The sequence below is a fragment of the Suricata suricatta genome, chromosome 2 (assembly GCF_006229205.1).
Source record: "Suricata suricatta isolate VVHF042 chromosome 2, meerkat_22Aug2017_6uvM2_HiC, whole genome shotgun sequence".
Classification (NCBI taxonomy): Eukaryota; Metazoa; Chordata; class Mammalia; order Carnivora; family Herpestidae; genus Suricata; species Suricata suricatta.
In genome coordinates, this window is record NC_043701.1 from 2,531,140 (window position 1) to 2,542,266 (window position 11,127).

At 58.3% G+C, this 11,127-nt stretch overlaps 1 long non-coding RNA gene across 1 annotated transcript; it reads left to right on the plus strand.

Moving 5' to 3' along the window:
- Nucleotides 1-10: 10 nt before the first annotated feature.
- Nucleotides 11-2,721, plus strand: LOC115304500. Its single transcript, XR_003914463.1, has 3 exons — nucleotides 11-224; nucleotides 1,033-1,453; nucleotides 2,064-2,721. It is a non-coding gene; the product is annotated as an uncharacterized LOC115304500 (long non-coding RNA).
- The last annotated feature ends 8,406 nt before the right edge of the window (nucleotides 2,722-11,127 follow it).

An 11,127-nucleotide genomic window follows, 5' to 3' on the forward strand; every position in this document is an offset into this window, starting at 1 on the left:
GACCCCGAGATTGCGGCCGCCTCCGACCCGCCCCGCGCGCGCCCTTCGCGGTCCCGGGGGACCCCGGGCGCGCTCACCTATAACCCTCACCCCGTCTGACCGCGGACTGGCTCCCCCACAGCTCCTCCCACCTTGGAGTCAAAGTCTGTCGTGGCCTCGTCGTCGGTGATGCGGACAGGGGCGCAGGCCCCGCGCGCCCGCCGCGGGTTCCGCTTCTCTGCCAGGTGGGTCTCCCAGGCGTGGGCCTTTAGGACAGCGCCGGCCTCCGAGGCGGGCCCCCACCTACATTTAAGTGAGGGAGCCGCCGAGAAGGGGGAAGGGAGGCGGGGGTGTGGGGCAGGGGGGGCTTGCTGGAAGGGAAGGAGAGCGAGGTCAGAGGTTAGAAAGGATTACGGCTCGGTGACCCCTCTCATCCTCAGCGGCTCAGGGAGGGGATCACCGAAGCGTTGGGTCGGACATCGTTTTAAAAAACCGAGTTGGGGGTGGGGAGCTTTGGTCCAGGGCAGACTAGAAGTCTGAACGACTTGGGGCCACAAACACAAGAGGCAGCAGAGGCTGATGGGATCCAGGGGTGCCTAGCTGCAGGGGACACGGACCAAGGGGGACGGGGACGGAGGGGCTGCACTTTGTCTCTCAGAGCCTTTTTCTTTGCAGTCAGTACATTTTTTTTGAAGCGATTTTGCAGGCAGTTCCTTCCACTGCCCATCACCTTAGTTCTTCCAAAGTCACAATCATAATCTTCAAAATAACCCCCTTTAAAAAGAACCCGTACTGCCCCTCCCCCCACTCACAATTGTTAGAGACCAACACAGTTTCCTGGGTGGGGCTTCTGTGAGCTCCACTTCAGTGTCCACTCGCTTCCAAAAACTCTCCACGTATAATCTTTGGGATTCCATTTCTATACTCCGGGGCCCTCGGAGTCGAGGTGTAGGAGGTGTGCAGATTGCGGTCTTGACAAATACTCCACCGTTAGTAATTCCTTAATAATGGTTTACAACGGACAAGTCTTTTGTTACTTCCTCTCTTCTCTAGGAGCCTAGCGGAAGAGACCAAAGCTCGCAGTGCCGGCAAGCATACCGAGTCTCAGTGTGGCCGCATCAACCTGTGACAGTGCGCATAGCCACCTACACCTCTGATGAGTCCATGGCCCTCGGTGACCGTGACCAGGACGCCCCCGAGAGGCCCCTGCAGTGGGTGGGAAGATGCATTTCTTCCTTTGCTCCCCAGGAGAAGGGCCTCAGATTCTTGGGCCAGACTCCCAGACTCCCCAAGCTCGGTGTCCTCAGCCTCGCCCCGCCCTCCCGTCTACTGGGAAGCCACTTCTGGCTTTCCCTTCCCCAGGTTCCTAAGATTAAATCCCCCCTCCCCCGATGAGCTGGCCCCAGCCACAAGATGGGCTCTGACATTTTCCTGGAGCTGTGGCAGTCCGGAGTAAAAAGAAAACCCGAGTCTGGTATGTCCGTCTCCACCTCCATCTCCTCAAGCGCCCAGCCGCCTGCAATGACCCCCACCCCCACCTCCTGGCAGCTCCGAAGGGGTGTCCTTACCACCATCACTGCGTGGTGGTGAACAATCTAGATTTCTCTCTGCCTCTGAGCACAAGAGTCATGCCCGTGGCTGCCTCCCGGCCGCCTCCACCCTGCAGTTGACGAGGTGTACCAGTCCTAATAGATGGGTTTGGGTCGTGCCTCCCTTGCCCCCCAGTCTGTTCCTTTTAGGTTCCCCATTTCTCTGGCTAAGCCCCCAGGACACCTTGGCTAAGCCCTGGTCACCCCTCTTCTATCCCTTCCTCTCCCTCTGTTGCCGTTCCCCCCCCCCCCCCCCCCCCCCCCCCCCCCCCCCCCCCCCCCCCCCCCCCCCCCCCCCCCCCCCCCCCCCCCCCCCCCCCCCCCCCCCCCCCCCCCCCCCCCCCCCCCCCCCCCCCCCCCCCCCCCCCCCCCCCCCCCCCCCCCGCTGGGAACCCTCCTGACCCGCCTCCTACCTCTGCCCCTCCTGCAGCCTGAGTGAGCGCAGGTCGGATGCTCTCAAGCCCCTCCTTTACACCAGCCGTTCCTTTCCAACAGTGTGGAGAATGCTACGCAACCCTACGCGTCCTGGGGACCCAGCCTGACCTGAGATGCCCCTGGCCTCCCTCTGCCAGCCCAGGCACCTCACTCTCCACGCGAGCCCCCCACCCCCACCTCAGGGGATTCTGTCCCCGAAGTCTGGAAGCTCCTGAAGATCCTTGGGCACAGACAGCCGGAGCGAGGCCGTGCTGCCCGCACAGTGCCTGACCAGTTGTCCGTTCTTCACGGCACTCACAGCTTCGTGAGGCTGTGAGCGTCAGCGTGGGTACCACTGGGACCTCACGTGGCGGGGGGCTGTCCCCTGCGGCTTCCACCCCTCCTTCAAGAGGCGCTGACACAGCAGCACCCAGTCAGCACCCTCAAGCCTTGGTCTCTGAGCCCCTTTATACAAACTATTGGGGGCCCCAAAGACTTTTCTTTTTTATGTTTATTTATTGTTTTGAGAGTGGTGAGGGGCAGACAGAGAGAGAGAGAGAGAGAGAGAGAGAGAGAGAATCCCAAGCAGGCTCCATGCTCAGCTCGGACCTGACCTGGGGTGAAATTAACACTCCCATGCTTCACTGATTGAGCCATCCCAGTGCCCCTCAAAAGACCTTTCTTTATTTGCATTATACCTACTGATTTTTTAAATTTTTATTTTTAATGTTTATTTATCTTGAGAGACAGGGAGGGAGGGAGGGGCAGAGAGAGAGAGAGAGGGAGAGACAGAAGATCTGAAGCGGGCTCCGTGCTGTCCGCACGCAGCGCTCCAACTCGCGAACCGCGAGAGCGTGGCCTGAGCCGAAACCGGACGTTTAACCGACTCAGCCACCCAGGCGCCGCGCTGCTGATGTTTATGATGTCAGAAATGAAGATAAATGTTGTAAACCCGCTTGTTGATTCCCTTACAATGACAATAAAAACCCTCCTGTGTTTTCTTCAACAATACATTTCAACGAACATTTGCTGTATTCCCTCAAACAGAACGAAGTCAGAAACGCGGTGCTTTACAGGGTGACCCACTTTATTGTCTGGCGTCAGAGAAGATGGCTGAAGCCTCATCTCTGCTGCGCAGGCCTTTCCTTCAGTCCCGAGGCGTGAAGAGAACCCACCTTTCGCAGGTGGTTGGAAGCGGGGGAGTGTTTTGTTAGGTTTCTTGGTCAGATAACTGTGGGCGGTCTCTCCTGTGATATTACACCAACGTTCAACGAGTTAGTTGAAGGGACCGGAAGTTGCAACAAGAAACCGGAAACCACGTGGAGGAACATTCCATACTCTCTCGCCGCCTTGAGTTTTAAGGGACCTTGGAGCCCGCAAGGCCGTTGGGCCAGCATCCATGCGCCGTGTGGAAACCGACGGTTCGTGGGGCTCCGCGGCTCCCTGACGTTGACGCCCTCGTCACCCAGGACCATGTGGTCCCGTTCCTTGTCCCCACTGAGCTCATCAGAAGCGACTTTAAATACCGGAGGTTGTAAGGCTCTGGGGTCGGATACACATTTTCTAAAATGTTGTTTTCACTTGAAAACTCAGATTTGATTCTTGGCAACAGCTCTGGTTTTCCTGGGCACGCCAGCCTCGGTTCTTTCATTCTTGCGAAAATGTCTGTCAGATACCCAAGTCTGGGTAACGGTGGTCTGTCCACGGCACCTGTTGTTGGTGCCCAGTGGGGTTCCATGAACAGAGGCCCGCTGGGCCCGCAGCTCGATGGTAAGAGCGTCCCCACTGCGCACGGCCATTTCTCCACCCAGAACAGTAAAAAGTACATATGTCCTCAAGGGCCAAGCTTTAATAAAAGCACATTTTAAAAAACAGAGAGAAACGCACACACAGAATCCGAAGACAGGCTCCAGGCTCCGAGCTGTCAGCACAGAGCTGGACACGGGGCTTGAACTCAGGAACAGTGAGATCATGACCTAGGCTGAAGTTGGACACACAACCAACTGAGCCACACAGGTGCCCCAAAACCACATTTTTAAATGTTTATTTTTGAGAGAGAAAGAGAGCACAAGCAGGGGAGGGACAAAGGGAGAGAGAGACACAGAATCTGAGCTCTAGGCTCTGAGCTGTTAGCATAGAGCCCAATGCGGGGCTCAAAGTCATGAACTGTGAGATCAGGACCTGAGCCAAAGTCGGACACTTAACCAACTGAGCCACCAGGGGCCCCTGAACACATTTCTTAATTAACCCTTCACTCTGGATTGAGCTGGGCGGACTGAGGGAGAGGATGTAATGCCTCTTAAAGAGAAATACTTTCTGTGACAATCTACTTGTCTAGAAATACAAGTGACACAGGACAGAAGTACTGTTTTGTCGACATTCACGGGCACAGGACCCTTCCTGCTCTTAATAAAATCTAGCGAATTTTCACAATGAATCCCCACCCGAGGGCCGTGCTCATGCATATGCCGCACCCGGAGCCCCTCTCTGACATCGTTTTGAGGAGTTGGACCACTTTCCGCCACCCTGCACCTTGCACAGGGTCCCTGGGGGCAGCCTGGTGGCCGCACCCCATCCCCACCAGCACTGCGGTTCCCTGCTCTCCCTGCCCCCTGGCCGGAGCTCATGTTCACACAGCCTTCTGGAGCCCCTGAGAGGGAGTCCGGGGTGTGCGGCAGGGAGTCCCCAAGGGCAGGGGGCAAGATGCCTCGTGCCTGGCACACAGCAGCAAGGCAGGTCATACCTACTGATGATCGCTGTGTCCTGGGCACTGTTCTAGAAACTTCACGTGGAATGATCCATCAGAAACATAACAGCCCGTGGGCTCTTGCACCGGCTGGAGCTCACCGGGGTATAAACGGGGCTGGTTTTACAGGGTCGGCTCTCGAGGCTGTGGGGCGGCAAACCTAAAATCCTCCTGGCCGGAGCTGATGGCCGTCTTCAGGCAGATTCCTTCCTCCTGCTCTGAAAACCTCCGTTTTCGCTCTGAAGGCCTTCACCTGGTTGGGTGAGGCCCACCTCATTGTGGAGGAGGATCTCCTTTACTTACAGCCAGCGGATGACACAGGAACCACATCTACAAAGTACCTCGAGCACAGCTCATACGCGTGTTCCCGAGCTGGGTACCAGAGCCACACCGAGTGACCCAGAAGCCCCACCGCTCAGGCTCAAGGTGTGAGCCGATGTGCAGGAAGGGGACGGAAGTGCAGGCACCTGGGCCCTGCCCCAGATCTGCTGAGCCCGCTGTTCTGGGCAGGAGACCTGGGAATCCTCGTTTTAACGGATAGCCCCACGGCTGGGAGCCCCCAGCGTCTGAAACCTCCAGTGAGGGGTCAAGGCTTTGGGACGTCTCTTCTGTCCCGTGTACCTACTATCATTGACCATGGACACTTCTCGGGTGGTGACGCGGGGACTGCTGGGGTGTGGGCCCTGGGTCAGGAGGGGGTGGACCCCACGCGTTGCTGCACTGTCATCTCTGGGTGCTTTGTGGGGTGACGTGGCCCCGGGCTCCGCGTGACATTAGGAAGGTTGGACCCCGGGTTTCTGCATGGTGCAAGACCAGACGGGGCCGCAGGTGTGCGGCATCGAGCCGCTGGGCCAGCGTGGCCCTGGCCCGTAGTGGAGGGGACTGTCCGTGTGGCCCTGCCGGGGGGCCATCGAGGAAGGGCTGTGAGCAGGAAAAGAGACAGCTTTGGCCAGTGGCCTCAGCAGAGGCTTTAGGAGCCTGGATTTCTTTCCAGCTCCCGGTCTGGCTGTGGCTGCAGCGGGGCTGGGGGCAGGGCGGGCTGGGCCCTGGTGCCGGGGTGGCGGTGGGGGAGTCCTCCCAGGCCCTGGTGGGCAGTAGAAGCCCTTCTCGGTGGGAGCACTCACCAGGAAGCCTTGCGGGGGGCTGGTGAGCCGGACGCGGCATCTGGGGCACCTGGTGCGTCGGAGCAGATGCATTGGGGGATCAGCGTCCGAGAGGGTTAGCTTCCCAAGGGTCCACGGGCGGGAGGGCGCCCTGGGTCCTTGTGTAACTCCAGGAGGTTTACTCGCAGGGACTGATGATGATGGATTTTCTGAACCTGACCCCTAGGGGCTGACTGCGAGGGACATGGCTCAGTGTTCCCAGGGACCCCAGGGTAAGATCGCTGGACAAAAGATGACCTAACACCTCCCTGTCACCCACCAGTCCTTGAGAAACACGACAGTCCTTTTGGTTTCATTCAATTTTGTTTTTCACAAACAAGCTAATAGCTCCTCCCGGCTGACTTTGGGGGTGTATGAGAGAACACACACGTGTGCACGCACATGCACACAGCCCCCACTGTGGCCTGGAAGGTTCCAGACAGGCCGACACCGTCTCTCTCCTCTCCTGTGGTGCTGTGGCTGGCTGAGCCACCCAAGACAAAACAGGAAAGTGGCAACACTCACATTTATGGCCGATAGCCTGGGTGCCCGGCCCCCCCCAGGGCAGCCCCCTGCACCCCCGGAGCCCCCAGCCCCCCACCTTCTGCTGCCCTCCTTCGCTCCCAGCTGGGAAGTGAATCCCAGCTCAGACCAGGGAGCTTGAGGAAGGCCCCTCCCCGTGCGTCCAGTTTCACCAGGAAGAGGCTCTCGGTGGGGTCGGTGGGGTCAGTGGGGTCGTCAGGCTACTTGGCAGGAAGAGGGGGCAGCTGAGGGTTGGGAGGGTCCTCTAGCTCTGCCCCTAACTCCCCCTCTCCTTGGCTCCCCAGTGCCTGTCATTCAGTCCTAAGAGCAGAGCCCTTGAACTGGGAAGGGTGTGCCCTGGCAGTGAGGACAGGCACAAACACAGATCCACCCATGTGCCCTCTCCTGGCTTCTCTGCCTGCAGGCCCTGCGTCAGCCCAGGCTTTCCCGAGTCTTCCTTGGGAGGCAGAGGCCTGCAGGGTCCCGAAGTTGCAGGGGCGGACTTGAGCTCCGCCTGCAGTGACCCCAACAGGGAACCGGGGGCCTGAGGGAGTGGGCGGCTCGCCGGCCACACGAGCCCTCAGCTGTGGTGTCCATACCGTAACACAAGCCTTGGGCTTAGAGACGCGTCTGAGAAGCAGGTAAGCCTGTCCCCGGGGTCAAGGACATGCTGCGTGCACTTGCCGTGGGAACCCCACGCGAAGCATTGTCCCCAGGCCTCATCACGGCTTCTTCCTGGTCCCCTCTCTTGCCTTCCTTCCCAGGACCTCAGCGGGTCACCACGCAGCCTGGAGGTGGGGGCAGTGTCCAGCTGCTTGCTGAGGGCAGTGAGGGAGCTCAGACACCCAGCCGGCCCGGGCGGGAGCACAGGTGGGGGCAGGCACGGGTGCCACCGCCCTGCCCCGTGCAGGCTGGCCCACTGCGCCCCTGGCGCGTCCCCCCAGCTCGCTCTCACGGCCTGTTTCTGCACTTAGCAAGGAAGTGGCCTTGACCCTGGAGCTTGCTGTGTGTCCTGTCCCCAAGGCACAGAGCTCACCGCGAGATACTCCAAACGCCTCTTGCTGACATTCCGAAATGCATTTCCACCTGCGACACGAGCTGTTTGCTAACAAAGAGAAAAAGGCGAAGCCGGGACCTCCCCGAGCCCCCCGCACTTGGGCTCCCAGGCCTCGGTGAGCACGGCCCAGGTTCTTGCCCCTCTGCCTGTGTTTCGGGTCGTCTCCCCTGCTGGACCCAGCTTCCAGTCCCGGGGCACTGTGATCACACCTGGCAAGGCTCCGTCAGGGAGCTCCCCGCTCCCTGGCTGCACCCTGTAATTTTGGCCGGCCCCCACTGACCTGAAGGGATTCAGGAAGCAGACACTATGATTTGTGTTCAGAACCTTCCCAAGATTGGGATTCAAAGTTAAAAACCGGCTGGTTTCTTTTTTTCCAGCTGCGCTTACAGATATTAAGTGTTCTGCATGTAAGCCCTTCACATCTGCCCCCCGGGGTCAAGGGGGTGCAGTGAATCAGGCACTGGGCTGGGGACGGGAGGGGTGCGGGTTCCGAACGCTGTTAGGCAGCCGAGCCGCTGGGGGGATCGCCGCCCCTCTGCGGACTTCCCAGATGAAGGCGTGGGAAGAGGCCCCTCTGACCCTGGGACCCACCGGGACCGCTCCCTTCCACAGGTGCCCAGGCCAGGGGGCATTTTCTAGGCTAATTGAGCATTGCCCCCAATTCCACTGTATCAAAAAAAAAGGCTCTTGATTATTCACGTATGAGAACACGGCTTTAAATAGCACCTCAATCTGCTTCCTCACCCACCGAGCCAGGGTCTCCGTGGAGGTGCTGTCGCCCATGGGAACCTTCTCCAGTCTCCATCCGAGAAGCGGCGGCCGCTGGGAGCCGCCTCCCCCACCAGGGAGGGGACCTGCTTCCATCTCATTTCCGCGTGGTGGTGATTCTCAGGCTATGACAATTAATAAGACGGAGAACCCATTTGCATTTTTCCTGGGTGTTAATGACCTTCCAAGCCAGTGTTCAATTGTCTAGCTTAAAACCGCGGAGTGCGGGCTGCATGAATCATCCAGCCGGCGCCCGGCTCTCCACACAGGGTAAAACCTCATTTGTGACCTAGTTCCTAAGTCGAAGCCGCTCCAGCGATCTCTACATACATTGGGCTTCCGTTTCTGCAGGTGTGTGCTATTTGACTAGAGATATCACATCCTAAGTAAACTCGCTGTCAAGGTGTGAGGACTTAAATCAATGACACAGAGACCTAATTTATTTTACATCACCTGGAGCCGTAAATTTAATTAATTTTCCATCTTGGGCACAGACGCACCTACGGGGTCCCTGTGATCTGGCTGCGGTCGGCATCGTAAACACAGAGTAAAAACGGGGCTCAGGATGACCTCGGGGGAGCGGAGGGGGCTGGGGCCGTGGGCTGGGGCTGGGAGGAGGGCTTCGGCCGGGCTGTGGGCTGTCGGAGCTGGGAGGGTGCTAGGGAGACGGTGCTGAGCAGGTGAGCCCATAGCTCCTGTTCCCCGAGCCCCAGATCTGCAGGCAGAGGACAGTCCTCACCGGGCACATGGCGGGGGGGTTGCTTCTGTTCCCTAACATGGGACTCTTCTTTCTGGTGCCATGTCACAGACACGCAGCCCCAACCCTGAGGATGTTGAAGCCAGATTTCTGGGCTGGGCGCCTGGGTGGCTCAGTCGACTTCGGCTCAAGTCATGATCTCATGGGTTATGGGTTCAAGCCCCACGTCGGGCTCTGTGCTGACAGCTCAGAGCCTAGAGCCTGCTTCGGATTCTGTGTCTCCCTCTCTCTCTGCCCCTCCTCTGCTTGCACGCGCTCTCTCTCTCTCTCTCTCTCTCTCTCTCTCTCTCTCTCTCAAAAATAAATAAACATTTAAAAAAGCCAGATTTCTGAGCTGGGCGTCGGGTGTCCTTCCCGCAAAGTGCTCCCTGGTGTTCTGCATCAATGTGACTTGCGTACCACAGACAGGGGGGCCTCAAACCCTGCAAATGCCTCCCAGTTCTGGAGGCCGGGGTCTGAAATCAGGCCAGGCGGCACCATGCTTCCTCTGGGACCTGCAGGGGTGGGGGTCCTCCCTCCCTCTTCCAGGCCGGCGGATGCCACAGCCCTCGGTGGTCCTGGGCGGAGAGCCGGCTCCAGCCTCCGTCCCCGCAGGGCCCCCTCCCTGCATGGCTGGCCTCACGTGGTTCTCCTGCCAGCCCTGGGCACGGGGGACTTGCACCCCCACACCGCAGTCTGACCTCCTCTTCCCTGACTGGTCGGCAACTACCCCACTTCCCAGTGAGGCCGCGGTCACAGGGGCGGGGGCCGCCTGCCGACGCGTCTTCTGGAGGACATAATCCAACGGGTAACAGTGTGCAGGGGGGCAGCCGTGGGAAACTGAGGTTCTCATCGACTTATTCCTCCTAAGGGAGTGTGAGCTTGGAGTGGTTTTCTCTCTTTCTCTTTTTTGTCTATTTACTTATTTATTTATTTGTTTATATGTTTATTTTCAAAGCAGGCTCCAGGCTCCCAGCTGTCAGCACAGAGCTGGATGTGGGGCTCCAGCTCACACGCTGTGAAATCATGACCTGAGCTGAAGTCAGATGCTCAACTGACTGGGCCTCCAGGCGCCTGAGAGTTTTTCTATTGCTTCACCTGTTCATCCACACGCACAGTAACTGCTTAGTTGGGTCCTACATTTATTAGCAGTGGGTTTTCTGTACTGACAGACGGTGACAGGGCTGGAGTGAGTGACAGACACGGACACTGTGATATGTGACACCGCCATTCACGGGGCTTTGAGGGTACATTTGAAAAACATCTGACCCACCATGGGGTGCTGGCGAGGGAGGGAGGTATTTTCATTCTTTTTTTTTAAGTTCATTTATTTATTTGTGGGGGTGGGGCAGAGAGGGAGAATCCCCATCAGGCTCTGCACGGTCAGCACCGAACCCGACGCAGGTCTGGATCCCACAAACCGTGAGATCAGGACCTGAACCAAAATTCAGAGTCAGACATTCAACTGACTGAGCCACCCAGGCGCCCAGGAGGGATTTTCGACAAAGATTCGTCTTCCTAATAAAACTCCATGTATTAATTTGGTCATGCCTCTACTGAAATACTAGCTGGCACTAAAAAGAGGCCACCGTGCTGGGGGCCCAGACCTCCAGCGCCCTCAGATGGGCACCTGGTCATTTCTCAGAAAGACCGGATCTTTCCGACAGCCCCCGCCTCGCTGCGAGCACAGCGCCTTGTGCCTTCTGCCGTCGGTAACGACATCTCCGGTCTCTCCCGCTTGAACAGTTCGATCAGATGGGAGCGCGTTTGCCTGCAAGTTGCAGGAAGCCTGATAACTCGCAGTGACTGAAATCAGCCCTTTCTCCCCCACGAAGAGGCAGGCGGCCATGGGATAGCTCATGGCCCAAACACACCCAAGCTGCGTCCTGTGGTTCTCGTGGCCTTCTTGTCATTTTCCACACCTGATCTCAAGCTGTCGCAGGGTCTGAGGTTGAAGCAAAGAGAGGACGGGACAGATGAGTGTCACCTGGCCCATCCGTCCCTTCTCATGGGAAATCCAAAGCTCTCCCGGAATGCCCGGGGAATTTCTGCTTCTGTCTCCTTGGCCAAACCGTGTCACGTGGCCACACTTAGCTGCAAGGGAAGCTGGGAAAGTGAGCATTTTGGTTTTCCAGGCTGTATGACAGAAGCAAGCAAAGGAGGAAGGGGTTGGG